The sequence below is a fragment of the Emys orbicularis genome, chromosome 19 (assembly GCF_028017835.1).
Source record: "Emys orbicularis isolate rEmyOrb1 chromosome 19, rEmyOrb1.hap1, whole genome shotgun sequence".
In the NCBI taxonomy this organism is placed as follows: domain Eukaryota; kingdom Metazoa; phylum Chordata; order Testudines; family Emydidae; genus Emys; species Emys orbicularis.
In genome coordinates, this window is record NC_088701.1 from 5,825,538 (window position 1) to 5,842,088 (window position 16,551).

At 51.0% G+C, this 16,551-nt stretch overlaps 1 pseudogene; it reads right to left on the reverse strand.

Annotated features, from left to right (window-relative positions):
• Window positions 1-11,597: 11,597 nt before the first annotated feature.
• On the reverse strand, window positions 11,598-15,322 carry LOC135891955 (C-type lectin domain family 10 member A-like; annotated as a pseudogene).
• Window positions 15,323-16,551: the final 1,229 nt, after the last annotated feature.

Here is a 16,551-nt window from a genome sequence, read left to right on the forward strand (position 1 = left end):
GGGTGCTGGGTCTGGGGCCACACCACGCAGCTCGGCCCTGCTCCAGCACTCCGCAGGGCACCGCAGAGCAATTCACACCCAGACATTGGGAGGGACATCAAGTAGGAACTGGAACATGATTTTGTGTATTTCCATCCAGCCATCCCCATTCTATCTAATCTCTCTGTCTCCAGGATATCTAGAGTCCATCCACCATCTCAGGTTTCCATCACTCCTGTTGCCCTAGCAGTAAGAGAACCCCATTTCCTGGGAGTCCCTTGTGTTTTCCTAAGGATCCTTCGGGGAACCGGGCCGGGCGTTGCATAGCTTCATGGCTCAGGTCTCTGCGTACATCTTCCCCTGCCCCCGCCACATCCCCTGCTCGATCTGTGATCCCCTCTTGATGGCTGCCTGTCCCCCAGCCCTTGCCTCCTCTCCCAGTGCCCTGAGCTTCCCCGACGCTGTCCCCCAAGAATCCTCCCCATTGTGCCAAAGACTCATGTGCCAGGAAGACCCCCAGCCAGGGAGGCTGCCCCCAGCTCTGTGCTGCTGTCCCCTCTGCTGTAGCCTCCTAGAGGCAGGGACCAGTCCTTGGCTCAGAAGGTTGTTCCCTGTACAGTGCCCTGTACATCCCAGCCACCCCCTATCATCAGCCCTCTGTGCTCCTGTCAGCGGGGGCGGGGGAGGGGAAGGAAGCAACTGTGTCCCCAACCCCCACATCAGCCCCATCCCACATATCACCCCCCCTTCGCTTCCCAGTAATGAAAATAAAAAAGAAAAAGAAAAGAACTGAAAATCCGCTGTAAATGCAGAATTGTTTCTACCCAGGGAGCACGTGACGCCTTCCCATTGCAGAACCCAGGGTCATGATGCCTGGTCAGCAGGATTCCGGAGCTGAAACACGTCAGGCAGGACATGTATGTCTGGGCCTAGGAAAGGCATTGGGGACAAGGCTGCGGATGGCACGACCTGGGGTGTGTATGGGAGCCCTGCATGGGACTATTTTTTTAATCCTGCTCTAGTCCTGCTCTGCAATACGCAGGCCCACCCGCTCCCGCATGGTTTCTTGCGTTTTTATCCCACTCCCACCCGTAAAAACCTTAGATCCCGCAAATCCCACAAGAGACACAGATCCCCCAACGCTACTAAAAATAAAAACAAAAAATAACAATCAGGTAATATATATATATATACATGAAATCCAGATACAATTTTTAGCACTAAAAAAATAAAACAAATCTTGCTTAAACCATGTAAAAAAGACTTTAACTTCTGTTATAACAGACATCAAATCAGGCTGAGAGAGGAGGAGGATGACCCTGAAAAACACCTGCAGACAGACTGGATGATGATCTGACTGAACTCTTGGTCACTCTGTTTACCTTCATCAGACCTGAACACGAGTTAGATGTATCCAAGACGGCAGGGCTCAATGCAATTCATCCTACCTAAGGAACTAGCTGCTGAAGCAATCTCACAACCATTAACAAAGGAATGGTCTCTCTTGCTTCCTTATTGCGTATTTCTGGTTCCAAATGAGGTGTGTGGTTAACCGCTCTGAGGTTCTACTGTTGTGAAAACAAGAATAAGTTTATCATCAAACAGATTCCCATAATTGAGAGTGAGAATATTGGAGACAAATGGTCACTGTCAGGCTGTCTGGAGCTGCGCACAACCCTGAATACCAACCTCAGGACAGAGACCCCAAACTGGTGGTATGGTCTCTGATTAGCTTTCACTAACCCAGTAAGAAGAGTGAATTCCTGAAGCACTATAACAGTCTTACCGCGGAGTCACAGTCCCTGTGGGCATTCCAGTCTATCTTGCCAGGCAAGCTGGACCTTAGATCACACCCCAAAGACAATGCTTGTAGCCAATCCTGTAATAAACTAGCTAAAGGTTTATTAACTAGGCAAATGAAATAAGAGAGTTAAAGCAGGCAGCATGCACACGCAAATGAATTACACGCTATGGTTCCAAAAGGTGACAGAGTTGTAGTAACCTGTCAGCACTGAATGTCTTTTAGGGCTAACCCAGGTTGACCCTGGGGATCTCAGCTCCTGTTTCCTACAGTGAGAGTCCAAACACGTCCCCTAACAGCTGTAGGCTTAATTGAAAACAGGTTAGGAATTGTTCTTGTCTTTAACACTGAGATGCCCAACTCCCAATGGGGTCCAAACCCCAAATAAATCCGTTTTACCCTGGATAAAGCTTATACAGAGTAAACTCATAAATTGTTCACCCTCTATAGCACTGATAGAGAGAGATGCACAGCTGTTTGCCCCCCCCCCCCCAGGTATTAATACATACTCCAGGTTAATTAATAAGTAAAAAGTGATTTTATTAAATACAGAAAGTAAGATTTAAGTGGTTCCAAGTAGTAACAGACAGAACAAAGTGAATTACCAAGTAAAATAAAATATAACACCCAAGTCTGAGCCTAATACAGTAAGAAAACTGAATACAGATAAAACTTCACCCTCAGTGGTGTTCCAGTAAGTTTCTTTTACAGACTAGTCTCCTTCTAGTCTAGGTCCAGCAATCACTCACACCCACTGTGGTTACTGTCCTTTGTTCCAGTTTCTTTCAGGTATCCTTGAGGGTGGAGAGGCTATCTCTTGAGCCAGCTGAAGACAAAATGGAGGGGTCTCCCAGGGGGTTAAATAGACTTTCTTTTGTGGGTGGATACCCTCCCTCCCCCTGTGTAGAATTCCAGCTACAAGATGGAGTTTTGGAGTCACATGGGTAAGTCACATGTCCATGCAAGACTCAGAACCTACAGGTAGCAGCCGAGGTTCACATGCTACCTTAAACGTCCTCAGGGAGACTTCTTATGTGGATTGGAGCCTTCCAAGATCCATTGTCCATTAAGTGCTTCTTGACTGGGCACTTAATTTGCACATTCCTTTCTCAGGAAACTGACCAAATGCTTTATTAAGGCTACTTAAAAATCAAGCAAGTACACAGCCAATATTCATAACTTCAAATACAAAAATGATACATGCATACAAATAGGATGAATAGATTCAGTAGATCATAACCTTTACAGTGCCTATACACAAATGCAAGAAGCCTGGGAAACAAGCAGGGAGAACTGGAAGTCCTGGCACAGTCAAGGAATTATGATGGAATTGGAATAACAGAGACTTGGTGGGATAACTCACATGACTGGAGTACTGTCATGGATGGATATAAACTGTTCAGGAAGGATGGCAGGGCAGAAAAGGTGGGGGAGCTGCATTGTATGTAAGAGATCACAGGCCCTGGTTCTCATGGGAGACTTCAATCACCCTGATATCTGCTGGGAGAACAATACAGTGGTGCACAGACAATCCAGGAAGTTTTTGGAAAGTGTAGGGGACAATTTCCTGGTGCAAGTGCTGGAGGAACCAACTAGGGGCAGAGCTCTTCTTGACCTGCTGTTCACAAACCGGGAAGAATTAGTAGGGGAATCAAAAGTGGATGGGAACCTGGGAGGCAGTGACCATGAGATTGTCGAGTTCAGGATCCTGACACAAGGAAGAAAGGAGATCAGCAGAATACGGACCCTGGACTTCAGAAAAGCAGACTTTGACTCCCTCAGGGAACTGATGGGCAGGATCCCCTGGGAGAATAACATGAGAGGGAAAGGAGTCCAGGAGAGCTGGCTGTATTTTAAAGAATCCTTATTGAGGTTGCAGGAACAAACCATCCCGATGTGTAGAAAGAATAGTAAATATGGCAGGCGACCAGCTTGGCTTAACAGTGAAATCCTTGCTGATATTAAACACAAAAAAGAAGCTTACAAGAAGTGGAAGATTGGACAAATAACCAGGGAGGAATATAAAAATATTGCTCAGGCATGCAGGAGTGAAATCACGAAGGCCAAATCACACTTGGAGTTGCAGCTAGCAAGAGATGTTAAGAGTAACAAGAAGGGTTTCTTCAGGTATGTTAGCAACAAGAAGAAAGTCAAGGAAAGTGTGGGCCCCTTACTGAATGAGGGACGCAACCTAGTGACAGAGGATGTGGAAAAAGTACTCAATGTACTCAATGCTTTTTTTGCCTCTGTCTTCACGAACAAGGTCAGCTCCCAGACTGCTACACTGGGCAGCACAGTATGGGGAGGAGGTGACCAGCCCTCTGTGGAGAAAGAAGTGGTTCAGGACTACTTAGAAGAGCTGGACGAGCACAAGTCCATGGGGCCGGATGCGCTGCATCCGAAGGTGCTAAAGGAGTTGGCGGATGTGATTGCAGAGCCGTTGGCCATTATCTTTGAAAACTCATGGTGATCGGGGAGGTCCTGGATGACTGGAAAAAGGCTAATGTAGTGCCCATCTTTAAAAAAGGAAAGAAGGAGGATCCGGGAAACTACAGGCCAGTCAGCCTCACCTCAGTCCCTGGAAAAATCCTGGAGCAGGTCCTCAAGGAATCAATTCTGAAGCACTTAGAGGAGAGGAAAGTGATCAGGAACAGTCAGCATGGATTCACCAAGGGCAAGTCATGCCTGACTAACCTAATTGCCTTCCATGATGGTCCCCAGACTGTAGCGTGCATGGGATTCTTCTGTCCTAAGTGCAGGACTCTGCACTTGTACTTGTTGAACCTCATCAGACTTCTTTTGGCCCAATCCTCCAATTTGTCTAGGTCACTCTGGATCCTATCCCTACCCGCCAGCATATCTACCTCTCCCCTCAGATTAGTGTCATCTGCGAACTTGCTGAGGGTGCAGGGAAGGGCTTAAATTGGCAGCCTTGGGCTTGGCCGCCCTGCCCAGAGGAGGGGAAGGTCTTGGCATTGTGGTGGGCCCAGGGAGGGAGGAGGAGGTGCTTGGTCTCATGGTGGGCCCTGCCCAGAGAGGAAAGGATCAGGGAGGGAGGGTGTCATGGGGGGCCCTGCTCGGGGGACAGAGCATCGGGGGGGAGGGGATCGTGGTGGGCCCTGCCCAGGGATGAGGGTGCTCTGGACTGCTCCAGACATTATTGACATTGGTGCATGTGGCAGCCACCATGTGGCAGTACATTGCAGTAGCCAGCGGTTCTGCTTATGTTGTGGCTTGCAGGGCAGTGCATTGAGGGCTGTTTCTTATATGAAAAGATTTAACCTTGCACCTCAAACAATGTCTGCACTGTCAATGCTACCCTTGTGCTTTGCGTTCTTTGCAGCTGAAACCTTGTCCGTGGGCGCATCCTCCACACCGGGACAGTGACTTTCCCAGACTAGAAGGTGGAAAAAGAAGACTCGGGAGGACATGTTCAATGAGTTAATACGTGCCTCCGAGAGTGACAAGACCCAGCTCAGTGCATGGAGGATTGCACTGTTGGAGAACATGCACAATGGCTGTGAGGACAGGAGACCATGCAGGGAACACGAGCGTGATACGCAGGACGAGATGGTGCAGATTATGAGGGAGCAAACAGACAAGTTGAGGCATCTGGTTGAGGTTCAAGAAAGGCAGCTGGATGCTAGAGTCCCACTGCACCCTATGCTGAACCTGCTGCCCCAGTTGCCAAGTTCCACATCCTTCTTCCCCAGACATCCTAGGATGCAGGGGTGGGGAAGGTGGGAGGGGAAGCTCCAGTATCCCTTGTACTCAACTCCAGGGGAAGGTACAAGGAACAGAAGGTGTCCATTCCCACAGCTTTGATTGTTATTGCAGTACAAACTGTAAGCAACCTGTCCTTGTTTCTCCCCCACCCCGCAGTGTTATCAGCCCCAGTTTATCTTTACTTTTCTTTGCTGTCTCTCATCAGTGCTTGTGAGCCTAATAAAAGTTAATGGATTGAGGAGAAAAGGCTCTTTATTCGCTCAGCACACTGTGGTGAGTGGAGGTGTAGTTTACAGGGGGGGACATGCAATGAAGGGGGCAGCGTGGTAAGGAACAACACACATAAAACCAACAAGGAGTCCGGTGGCACCTTAAAGACTAACAGATTTATTTGGGCATAAGCTTTTGTGGGTAAAAAACCTCACTTCTTCAGATGCATCATAAGGTTCACATCCCTGTGGGTCATGGATGAAACTAGTTTTAAAGCCTCATGGAGACGCAGTGCGCCTCGATGTGCTCTTCTTATTGCCCTGGTGTCTGGCTGCCAGGCAATCTGCCTCCACCCCCCAACGCGCCGGAAACTTTTCTCCCTTTGTTTCACAGATATTATGGAGCACACCACAAGCAGCAACAACAATGGGAATATTGCTTTCGCTGAGGTCTAATCTAGTAAGCAAACTACACCAGCGGGCTTTTAAATGTTCAAAGACACATTCCACCACCATTCTGCACTTGCTCAGCCTGTGGTTGAACTGCTCCTTACTGCTGTCCAGGCTGCCTGTGTACGGCTTCATGAGCCATGGGAGCAAGGGGTAGGCTGGGTCTCCAAGGACAACGACTGGCATTTCAACATCAACAATGGTTATTTTGCAGTCTGGAAAGAAAGTTCCTGCTTGCAGCTTTCTGAAGAGACCAGCGTTCCTAAAGATGCGGGTGTCATGTACCTTTCCCGACCATTCCACATTGATGTCAGTGAAACAGCCCTTGTGATCCACCAGCACTTGGAACACCTTTGAGAAGTATCCCTTTCGGTTTACGTTCTCTTTGGCAAGGTGGTCTGGTGCCAAGATAGGGATATGCGTTCCGTCTATCGCCCCAGCGCAGTTAGGGAACCCCATCGCAGCAAAACCATCCACTATATCCTGCACATTTCCCAGAGTCACTACCATTCTTAGCAGAAGTCTATTGATTGCCCTGGCAACTTGGATCACAGCAGACCCCACAGTAGATTTACCCACTCCAAATTGATTCCCCACTGACCGGTAGCAGTCTTGCGTTGCAAGCTTCCACAGAACTATCGCCACTCGCTTCTCAACTGTCAGAGCAGGTCTCATTTTGGTATTGCTGCGCTTCAGGGCTGGGGAAAGCTCTTCACACAGCTCCATGAAAGTGTCCTTACACATCTGAAAGTTCTGCAGCCCCTGCTTGTCATCCCATAGCTGCATAACGATGTGGTCCCACCAGTCTGTGCTTGTTTCCTGGGCCCAGAAGCGGTGCTCCACAGTGTCGAGGTGATGCGTGTCACATTGTTCCACACGGCAGCTCCTGCTTTGGCTCTGCAAATACCGCAGGTTAAGGTGTGAGGTGTTTTCAATGCTCACAACAACAATGTAGAGCTGAGTGGGGTCCATGCTTGCCGTGCTATGGCATCTGCATGGGTAACCCTGGCTTAGGAAAAAAGACACGAAAAAGGCTTGGTTTGTTTGCCGTTGATTTCAGAGAGGGAGGGAGGGAGGTAAGTGCATCATGGGATGCTGATGCCATGTTCCCATGACCACCTGCACAAATGTTTTCATCCCATAAAGCATTGCGAGCCCAACCCAACATTCCAATCGGCTCCATGCACTCTGGGATAGCTACCCACAGTGCATCGCTCCGTGAGTCGATGCAAGCCCTGCTAGTGAGGATGCGCTCTGCCGACAAAATGTGCATAGAGGGGACATGCATCCTATCGATGGCTCTGAGACTCACAGGCCACCCCTTCTCCCATCAAACCAGGAGACCCTGGCCCCACAACCAAGGGGAGCACAGCAGGTAAGAGCAGAGAGCTATTCCGCCGTGTAGGGCACCCGAAAATTTGGGGCACCCCTGGGTCTTAGTGTCCACCCTCCCGGCTCTTCTTATCCCTGTTCTGACCCTTCCTGCAGGCTCCCACCACAGCCTGGTGAGTCTTCCTCCAGAGGGGAATCTAGTAACTTAAAAGTGAAAAAAGCCTCCAGCCTGCCAGACCTATTAGCACAACACTGAAACTGTTAAAGAGCCATCCAAGGGGTAATGAAGCCATTTAACAGGCATTTGCCAACCCCCAGGTATATACCGTCAGTTTCTGAATTTACTGACAAAAACAGTTATGCATCACTGTAATATTTACTCAGAACATGTTAATCTAAAGGACCTTAGTTTAAAATTTGCTTTAAAAATATTTCATTAGTGTGTTGCTGATGATAAAATCACATCTCTAAAAAATCCTTGCATAGATTTTTAGATGCACAAGCTGAGTATTCATCTTTAGCCTTAAACACTTGGATCTTCAGACATATATTTTTTTAAACAAATCCTTCAAAGGACCCCCCTTATCTAAAATACACATTTTAATTTTAATGACTATAGAACAAAAAACTTGCTTCCAAAGTCTTCCTCTCCTTTCTGTCCATCCCTTTCTCCCTTCACCCCCCTGTTGAAGACAGCCCTTAAAGGGACAACACCCCTTTCCTGCCAGATAGCTGGACAAACGAGTTTCCCTTTCTTTACTTCAAACTATTTGATGAACTAGTTTTAAGAGACCCCTCTAGCAAAATCAGTACCTTAGTAAGCTATAAAATCCTTTGTTATGCCTAAAATCTTTGGAAACATATTTTTTAAAGTTGGTGAAATTTCATAAACATGTCTATTGTTATGGAGGTATCACACAGTAAATTAGTGTTCCCTTTTTCTAAAAGCAATGAACATTGTTATGAACACACTAAACCTCTGTGACTGATTAATTTAAAATAATGTCTGTTTCAGTGAGTTAAATATGTAGTAATCTGGAATGATTACTTTATGAAGGCTTAAGAGTACATTTAAAATATAAAATCAGCTTAGAAATACTGAATAAGAAAATGTAAAACAGAGAAGAGCTGCATCATGTATTCCATAATATTTAATGTTGTATTCAGCAAGACAGCTGACTCACCCTTACTACAAAGTTTTTGCAAATAAATGACTGACAAACTTCAGGGCATATCAAAAAAAACCAAGACTGACATTTTTTATTCCCAAGTTTAGTGCGTTTAATTAGGCACCTTCTGCATGTCCATTCTGTGTGAGGGAGAGGGTGCAGGGGTCTCTGCGGGGAACTGTGACTCTCTGCCACCGTGAGGCTGGCCGGGCGTCTTGTTATTCTTTCTGCCTTGTCCATCCGCCCCTGCCCCCGCCCCCGCCAGGCTGAAAGCTCAGGCTGCCGTCGGGCATAGGGGCACCAGTTTAATATTACTGCATAGGGCCCCATAAATCCTAAGGACAGCCCTGGGGGCGCCAAAAAGCGGTGCCGTGGCTCGGCAGGGAGGAGCCGCCTTACGGAGGCACCGGAGAGCCAGAGCATCGGCTTGCGGGGCAGCGAGCCCGAGCCATGGAGGAGCCGGCGCGGCGCAAGGGGGCAGGAGCCCTGCAAAGGCGGCAGCGCCGCTAGCAGGGAGCAGCCACGCTCCCCGCCCCTCCTGCCAAGGCTGCGGCCTGGCACCCCCCCGGGGGGCTCCTGCAGGCTGCAGCAGATGCATGCGGGCAGAGGCCCCCGTGCGCCCCCCAGCTCCCCCCTCACCACGCTCGGGCTCTGTGGCTCCCGGGCATGTGAGCCGCCGCCGAGGCCCTGAACCTGCTCCAGGAGGGGCAGCAGCGGCTCACACTCCCGGGAGCCGCAGAGCCCGAGCGTGGCGAGGAGGGAGCTGGGGGGGCACACGGGGGCCTCTGCCAGCATGCATCTGCTGCAGGAGCCCCCAGGAGCCTCCAGAAGGCAGCTCCTCCCTGCCGAGCTGCTGCAGCGGCCCAAGCCCGGCAAAGCCAGTGAGTGGACTTGGGGCGGGGGCCACCAGGGTGGAGTGGGGAGGGCTCACGGGGGGGCTGTGCACCCTCCAGGGGAGTTCAGGGGGCAGGGAGCGGGGGAGCAGCCCCTCGGTACGGCTGGCCCCTGGGCAGGCTGGCCTCTGGGATCTATAAAGGCTCATTGGGATTTGCCCCTCAATGAACTGATGTTACGGGGGGGGGGGCGGGGGGGCGCGCAAGGTGGAAGTTTCGCCTAGGGCGCAAAATATCCTTGCACCGGCCCTGGGTGAACCTTCTCCTCCTCAGCAGTCAGCAGTTCAATACGCCCCCTGTAAGCATCTTTTTCCAGCTGGGCCAAGGCTTGCTTCTCTCTCATTTGAATTTCTGCCAGTTTTTGATTATGTTCAAATTGCAGGCGGTGTCTCAGGGCTTGCACTGTCCTTGTTTCTGCTGATGCTTTTTGGCTGATCTTTACCCAACAAAACTCTCATTCCCAAAATTCCAATGGGGTTCTGATCCAAAGCTTAATTGACCTGGTTCTGTGGATCTTGCTGACTATGCCCTTTGGCGGGACACTACGGAGAGTATCAATTCAGGACAGATTGCTTAAAGCAGGGCAGTCCCACCCAAGGCTGGGTGTCCTTTATTATTAAGGCACCCCAAACCAGCCAAACAGAGAGGACTTCGGTTTTACCCCACTGGCTAACCAGAAGTCATATAAGCAATTCTCTTAGACACTCCAGTTTCCCAGTACCACCAGCAGCACCGCTCCTTATGGGGATGAATGGTTATGAAAACCAATACCCCAGTAAAAGAAAAAAGGTTCTCTCGATCCCAAAGGACCAAGCCCCAGACCCAATATACAAATCAGATCTTACCCACAAATCACGCTGTTGCCAATCCTTTAGAATCTAAAATCTAAAGGTTTATTCATAAAAAGAAAGAAATATAGATGAGAGTTAAAATTAGTCAAAGTAATCAATTACATACAATAATGGCAAAGTTCTCGATTCAGGCTTGTAGCAGTGATGGAATAAACTGCAGGTTCAAATCAAGTCTCTGGAGTACAGTACATCCACAGCTGGGATGGGTTATTCAGTCCTTTGTTCAGAGCTTCAGTTTGTAGCACAGTTCCTCCAGAGGTAATGTTACCGAAATATCGGGTTCGCCTAGCTGAGAACCAATAACAGCCAGACAGGGATAAGGAAAGGTTGCTTTATTTTGCAGAAGAAAGGAGAGCTTTGCACCTTGGTACAAAAAACTTTGTCTTACACACATTTTACAGATCCTTTATACACATTCAGACAAAGGCCCTTGCCGTGTTAACACTTGATTGGTGGTTACCAGACCCATGCTTCTGCTCTCTGGTTAGTGAAAACCAGTTTGGGACCAGCTTTAACTACCTCAAGGCCTTGAAAGGGAAGACAGTTGAAAAGTTTAGGCTACTGTGTACTTGAGGTGTCTGCTTCCCCCTAATGCCCGCTGGCTGCCATAACGGCTGCTAGCTATTAAGGGGGTGGGGGGTTGCTGCTGACTGTCACAGTAAGAAGCAGGATTGAAGATAAAATGAGGGGGTTTCCAGGGTCTTTTATATCCTCCACCAAGTGGAAGGACACCCCTTTTCTCTTCCTGTGGAAAATCACAGCAGCAAGGTGGAGTTTGGAGTCACATGGGCAACTCATATGTGGATTGGAGCCTCCCAAGGTCCATTGTTAGTTAAGTGTTTCTTGATTGGGCATTTAATCTGAAGAGTCTCTTCTCAATAAACTGGTCAAATGCTTCACTGATGCTACTTAGAATCAAACACATTGAGATACAAGTCCATAGCCAATATTCATAACTTCAAATGCAAAAATGATACACGTACAGACAGCATAATCATAACCAGCAAATTACAACTTTTTCATAGACACCTTACTAGACCTCCTTTGTACAAGATTTGGAGCCACTATAGGACCTCGGTTGCAACAATGATCTATACGGTCACAGTTCAAGTCAATAACGTCACACAGGCCTCGTGGGCCGGGTACATTTCAGCCGGTGCTCAGAGCAAGGGCGGGACTCCGGCCATTTAGACAGAAGCAGCTTTTTAGCAGATCCACCTGTAGTGCAAGTGGCAGGGCTCGTCGTTCCACCGGCCGCCCTCGTGCAGGTGGGCGCAGTCCTCACCTCTGACGTGAAAACTGTACATGTTATTGGGCTCCCCTGTGGCCCAAAACCTGAAAGGGAAGGAAGAGAAGAGCCCTCAAGCCACTGGGCCACCGGTTCCGGCTGAGATGCTCTCATCTATGTACTGCCTGGTAACCGGGTCCCCCCTCAGCATAACCTAGAGCAGCCTCAGGGTTGGTCTAACTTACGCTCAGGCCCCTGCGGCGTTGTGGGCAGCCAAAAATAGCCAAAGCCCAGCCATGCTCCAGCCCCACCCCTACGTATGGGGCTTTTCTGCTCTTCTCCATGCCCTTGAGCCTGGGCAAGTGTGCCTGTGGGAGATTACGTTCCCTTTATGGCCCCTTGATGGGACCGGAGCTGCATGAAGGGGCCTCAGGAATAGGAGTGAACAACTTGGACTCCAAGGAAGGCAGGCTGCCCTCTCCCTGAAAGGGGATTTGGGGCATTTGCACCCCAAAACTCAAGGGTTCATTAAATTGCACCCCCCCAGACAGATTTTTTATTTTGAATTATCCAAATGAACGCAGGGCTGGGGACAGTGTCACCTGACAGCAGAGCAGGCCTTGTTACTGGGCCACTAGGGGATAACAACCTACTACCAGTTAATGGAGCTGCTCCTTTGGCTCAATAACGCCTAGCGTGTAGATAGTACCTTTCATCAGGGGAGAGAAAAGCACTTTACAAAGCATCATTTGGCCATTTTGCTGAAGGGGAAACTGAGGCACAGAGTGGGGCAGTGACTTGCCCAAGGCCACCCAGCAGGCCAGCAGCACAGCTGGGAATGGAAGCCAGCACTACTGAGTCCCAGAGCAGGGCTCTAACCACTGGGCCACCAGTCGGGCAGGCGTCAGAACATGAAATCAAACCCGAGTGGTGCTGTCCCAGGCCTCAGCCTCGGAGCTACTGAGGTGGAAGCAGGGGCAGCTGGGGAAGGCCGGGGGCAGGAAGGGGAGAGCAGAGGATCGCCCCATGCTTACGTAAATGCCGCGGCAGTGTTGTCCACCCAGTGCCAGACGCCTTTAGGCTCTTGGTCAGTGAAGCCGATCCAGTGACGAAAGGAACCAGCTTTAATGGCCAAGTAATTCTAGAGAGGGGATGACACAGAGGATTGGGTGGTTAGAAATGAAGCATAAGCTAGGCCTCATGGCGGCCCTCTGCATGGGTGCATTTTACCCAAGGGGGGGGGGGGGGTCGGTGGGTCGTACCTGCTCTGTTTGATCGTTGATCCCCACCAGGTCGGCAGTCTGGCCCAAACAGGACCTTCTGGCCACCTGCCAGCACTGGGCAGTCGAGGAGAAAAGGTAGCACCTCCCTCAGTACTGCTCCCAGCCAGGCTGGCACCGGGAAGTGCCTGTCGGAGAGAACACAGCAGAGCCAGCGCGTGACTAGGGAGGTATGAGCAGGAGGGGCTCCCCACCCTGGATAAACCCAGCGAATGTCTTCAGCGGCTGCCAGGTACCGTGGGAGCTTCCTTCAAGCAGACCCTTCCCCAGGAAAGCATTTCAGCAAGGGCTCAGCTGAAAGGCCACTGGGAGACAGGGCCGGCTCCAGGCACCAGCGAAGGAAGCAGGTGCTTGGGGCGGCCAATGGAGAGGGGCAGCATGTCCAGGTCTTCGGTGGCAATTCGGCGGCGGGTCCCTCAGTCCCTCTCGGAGGGAAGGACCCGCCGCTGAATTGCCACCGAAGAATGAAGCAGCGCAGTAGAGCTGCCGCCGAAGTGCCGCCGATCGCGGCTTTATCTTTTTTTTTTTTTTTAAATATTTTTTTGCTTCGCCGCTTGGGGCAGCAAAAAAGCTGGAGCCGGCCCTGCTGGAAGAATATTATTCACCCATTTATGCTTCTTCCAAATGTGGAGGATATTCGGAGTCATTTCCCGATGGAACAAATCACTATTTCCATTCGGAGCTTGCCAGCAGGTTTTTAGACACTTAGCTAATGAGAAGAGAGAGATGGATGGGTAGATACGATGGAGACTGCTTAATAAGCAGTGAAGTAGGACTAGGGGCTGTACTATCCCAGATGGTCGGAGAAGAACACCCAATCCTCTACCTTAGTAGGAAACTCCTCCCAAGGGAACAGAAATATGCGGTGGTCGAGAGGGAATGCCTCGCCGTTAAGTGGGCCATGGAAACACTGTGATACTACCTGCTAGGGAGTCCGTTTGTTCTCATGACCGATCATGCCCCTCTGCAATGGATGCAGCGGAACAAGGAAAAAATGCAAGGGTGACCAGATGGTTCTTATCCCTCCAACCCTTCCAGTTCCGCATACAGCACAGAGCTGGAAGTCGACATGGCAACGCAGATGGCCTGTCACGGGTGCACTGTATGACGACCCAAGTTGCCCAACCCCTTGGTGTTGAGCAGGGGGGAGGGATATGTGACAGACTCAGACCAGAAGGATATAAGAGAGTAGTGGAAGGCAGGTATCTCAGCCTCAGAATGAGCAGGTCCCTGTTCCCTGGATAGCCAAACAAAGGCTACTCCAGGCCAATCAAGACACCTGATGCCAATTTAACCAATTAAGGTCATTAGGCTAATGCCGGCACCTGACCTCAATTAACTGGCAAAGGGTCAGTTAAGGCCGTTAGGCTAAGGGAGACAGCTGGAACCAATTAAGGTCCCACTCATACTGCTTAAAAGCTCTCCTTTCCAGTTCTCTCCAGAGAAGCCCAGGTGAAAGGAGCCAGAGGAGAGGAAAGGAAAGGAAGCATTGCTGAATCCTGAGGTAAGGGTGAAGCTTGGAAAAGGGAACTATGGGGAAGTGGCCCAGGGAATAAGCAGCGTCAGTGGTGAAGGGAAAGCCACCAACAGCTGCTACCATTAGGGTCCCTGGGCTGGAGCCCGGAGTAGAGGGCAGGCCCAGGTTCCCCCCTTCCCGCCATGCTCTACAGAGATCCCTTTGAGAGGGGAAGTAGACCTTGGCCCAGGCAGGAGGCCAAACTGCACCTACTGAGCTCTAAGGAGCAACAGAGACTGTGAGTATTCCACCTTCCCACCTCCCATCCTGGCCTGTGATGAAAGTAGCTCAATAAGCGGTGACCTTTGCCGCTAAACTGGGAAAGTGAGGTCATGTTGAGGGCCTCAGTGAGCTTCTGAGGCCACTGAATCCACCTGGAAGCGCGGGACCCACCAATACAGGCTCGGAGCTTTGTCACAGCAGCTGGAAACATTAAACGGACTCTTACAGCACAATCCTTCATAGAACTCTGAGGGAAGAGCGCCCCCTAGGATCGCGCTGGGGGATTGCAGTCAGCACTCACTGCGAGGGAAGAGCGCCCCCTACAGACCCGCCCACTCCCTATGGCTTCAATGAATATGGAGGCCCCCAATGTTCGTGAAGGGAGGAGAATTATTCAGTTATTATCTGTATTACCGTAGCCCCCCCCCCCCCCCCCCCCGATCAGGCCCCGTTGTGCCAGGCACTGTACAGACGCAGAACAGAAAATGGTCCCCCTGCCATGAAGAGCGAGCCGAGGCTGGCGTGCATCTCACTGTTCCCTTTCTGTGCGTTATCCAGGATCTTGTAGGTCTCGGCCCTGATGTCATCTCTGTCATGTTTCGCTTTGGCCAGATCCCTGGACACTGGAAACAAAACTCCCCGTGGTGTATGGGAACTGGGTCGCATCCCTTTAAATCAGGGGTGGGCAAACTACTGCCCATTTAAACCCAGCCCGTTTTAAGCTGGCCCGCGAGCTCCTGCCGGGGGGCGGGGTTGGAGTCTGCACCACACAGCTCGGCCCCGCTCCGGCCGGGGCGCTGGGTCGTGGGCCGCACCACACGGCTCCCGGAAGCCGCAGCATGGCCCCACTCCGGCTCCTACGTGCTCCAATGGCCCCCTCCGGTGCTCCAATGGGAGCTTCAGTGGTGGTGCCTGCAGATGGGGCAGCATGCAGAGCCGCCTGGCCGCACTCTGTGTAGGAGCTGGAGAAGGGGCATGCCACTGTTTCCGGGAGTCACTTGAAGTAAGCGCCGCTTGGTGCCTGCACCCCTCAGCCTCTCCCCACGGCCCAACCCCCTGCCCCAGCCCTGATCCACCTCCCGCTCTCCAAACCCCTCGATCCCAGCCTGGAGCACCCTCCTGCAACCCAAACCTCTCATCCCCAACTCTACCCCAGAACCTGCACCCCTTCCTGCACACTTGCCCCAGTCCTGATCCTCTGAAACCCTCTATCCCAGCCCACAGCATCCTCCTATACCCCAAACTCTTCATCACCAGCCCCACCCAAGAGCCTGCAGCCCCAACCAGAGCCCTCACCCCCTCCCACACCCCAACCCCAATTTTGTGAGCACTCATGGCCCGCCATACAATTTCTATTCCCTGATGTGACCCTTGGGCCAAAAAGTTTGCCCACCCCTGCTTTAGTTTGGGAGCCTTGAGTGGCGCTCACCATGTTCTGTGTGTCTGAAGCTGCCAGAAGCTAGCCAGAGCCGCGGGTGTGTGCAGCTCGGCCTGGCGTGTCTGTGTACAGACCGTACACACCAGGATTTGGGGCCTGGCTGTGACACTGAAATGGGGCCCCTTTCTCAGCAGCAGGAGGCACCGAGCTTGTTACAGTCGGTCCAATACAGTCATTAGGGACTGGAGCCTGGCTGAACGCTCCATCAGGGACTGGAGCCTGGCTGAACGCTCCAGCAGGAACCCAACCTTTCACCAGGGTCAAATTTATTCAGCTCAACCCAGCCCAGCCTCACAGGAACAGAGGAGACTGGCCTAGGCAACAACAAAGGATCTGTTGGACCCTCGAGTGAGTCACCCCCCTTCCTTTCGTTAGTTTGGGACTGTGATGAGGTAATGTTCATCTGACTCTGGCGGGGCGGGGGGGGGAGGCAAAGCCAAGAGGGAAGAAAGAACAT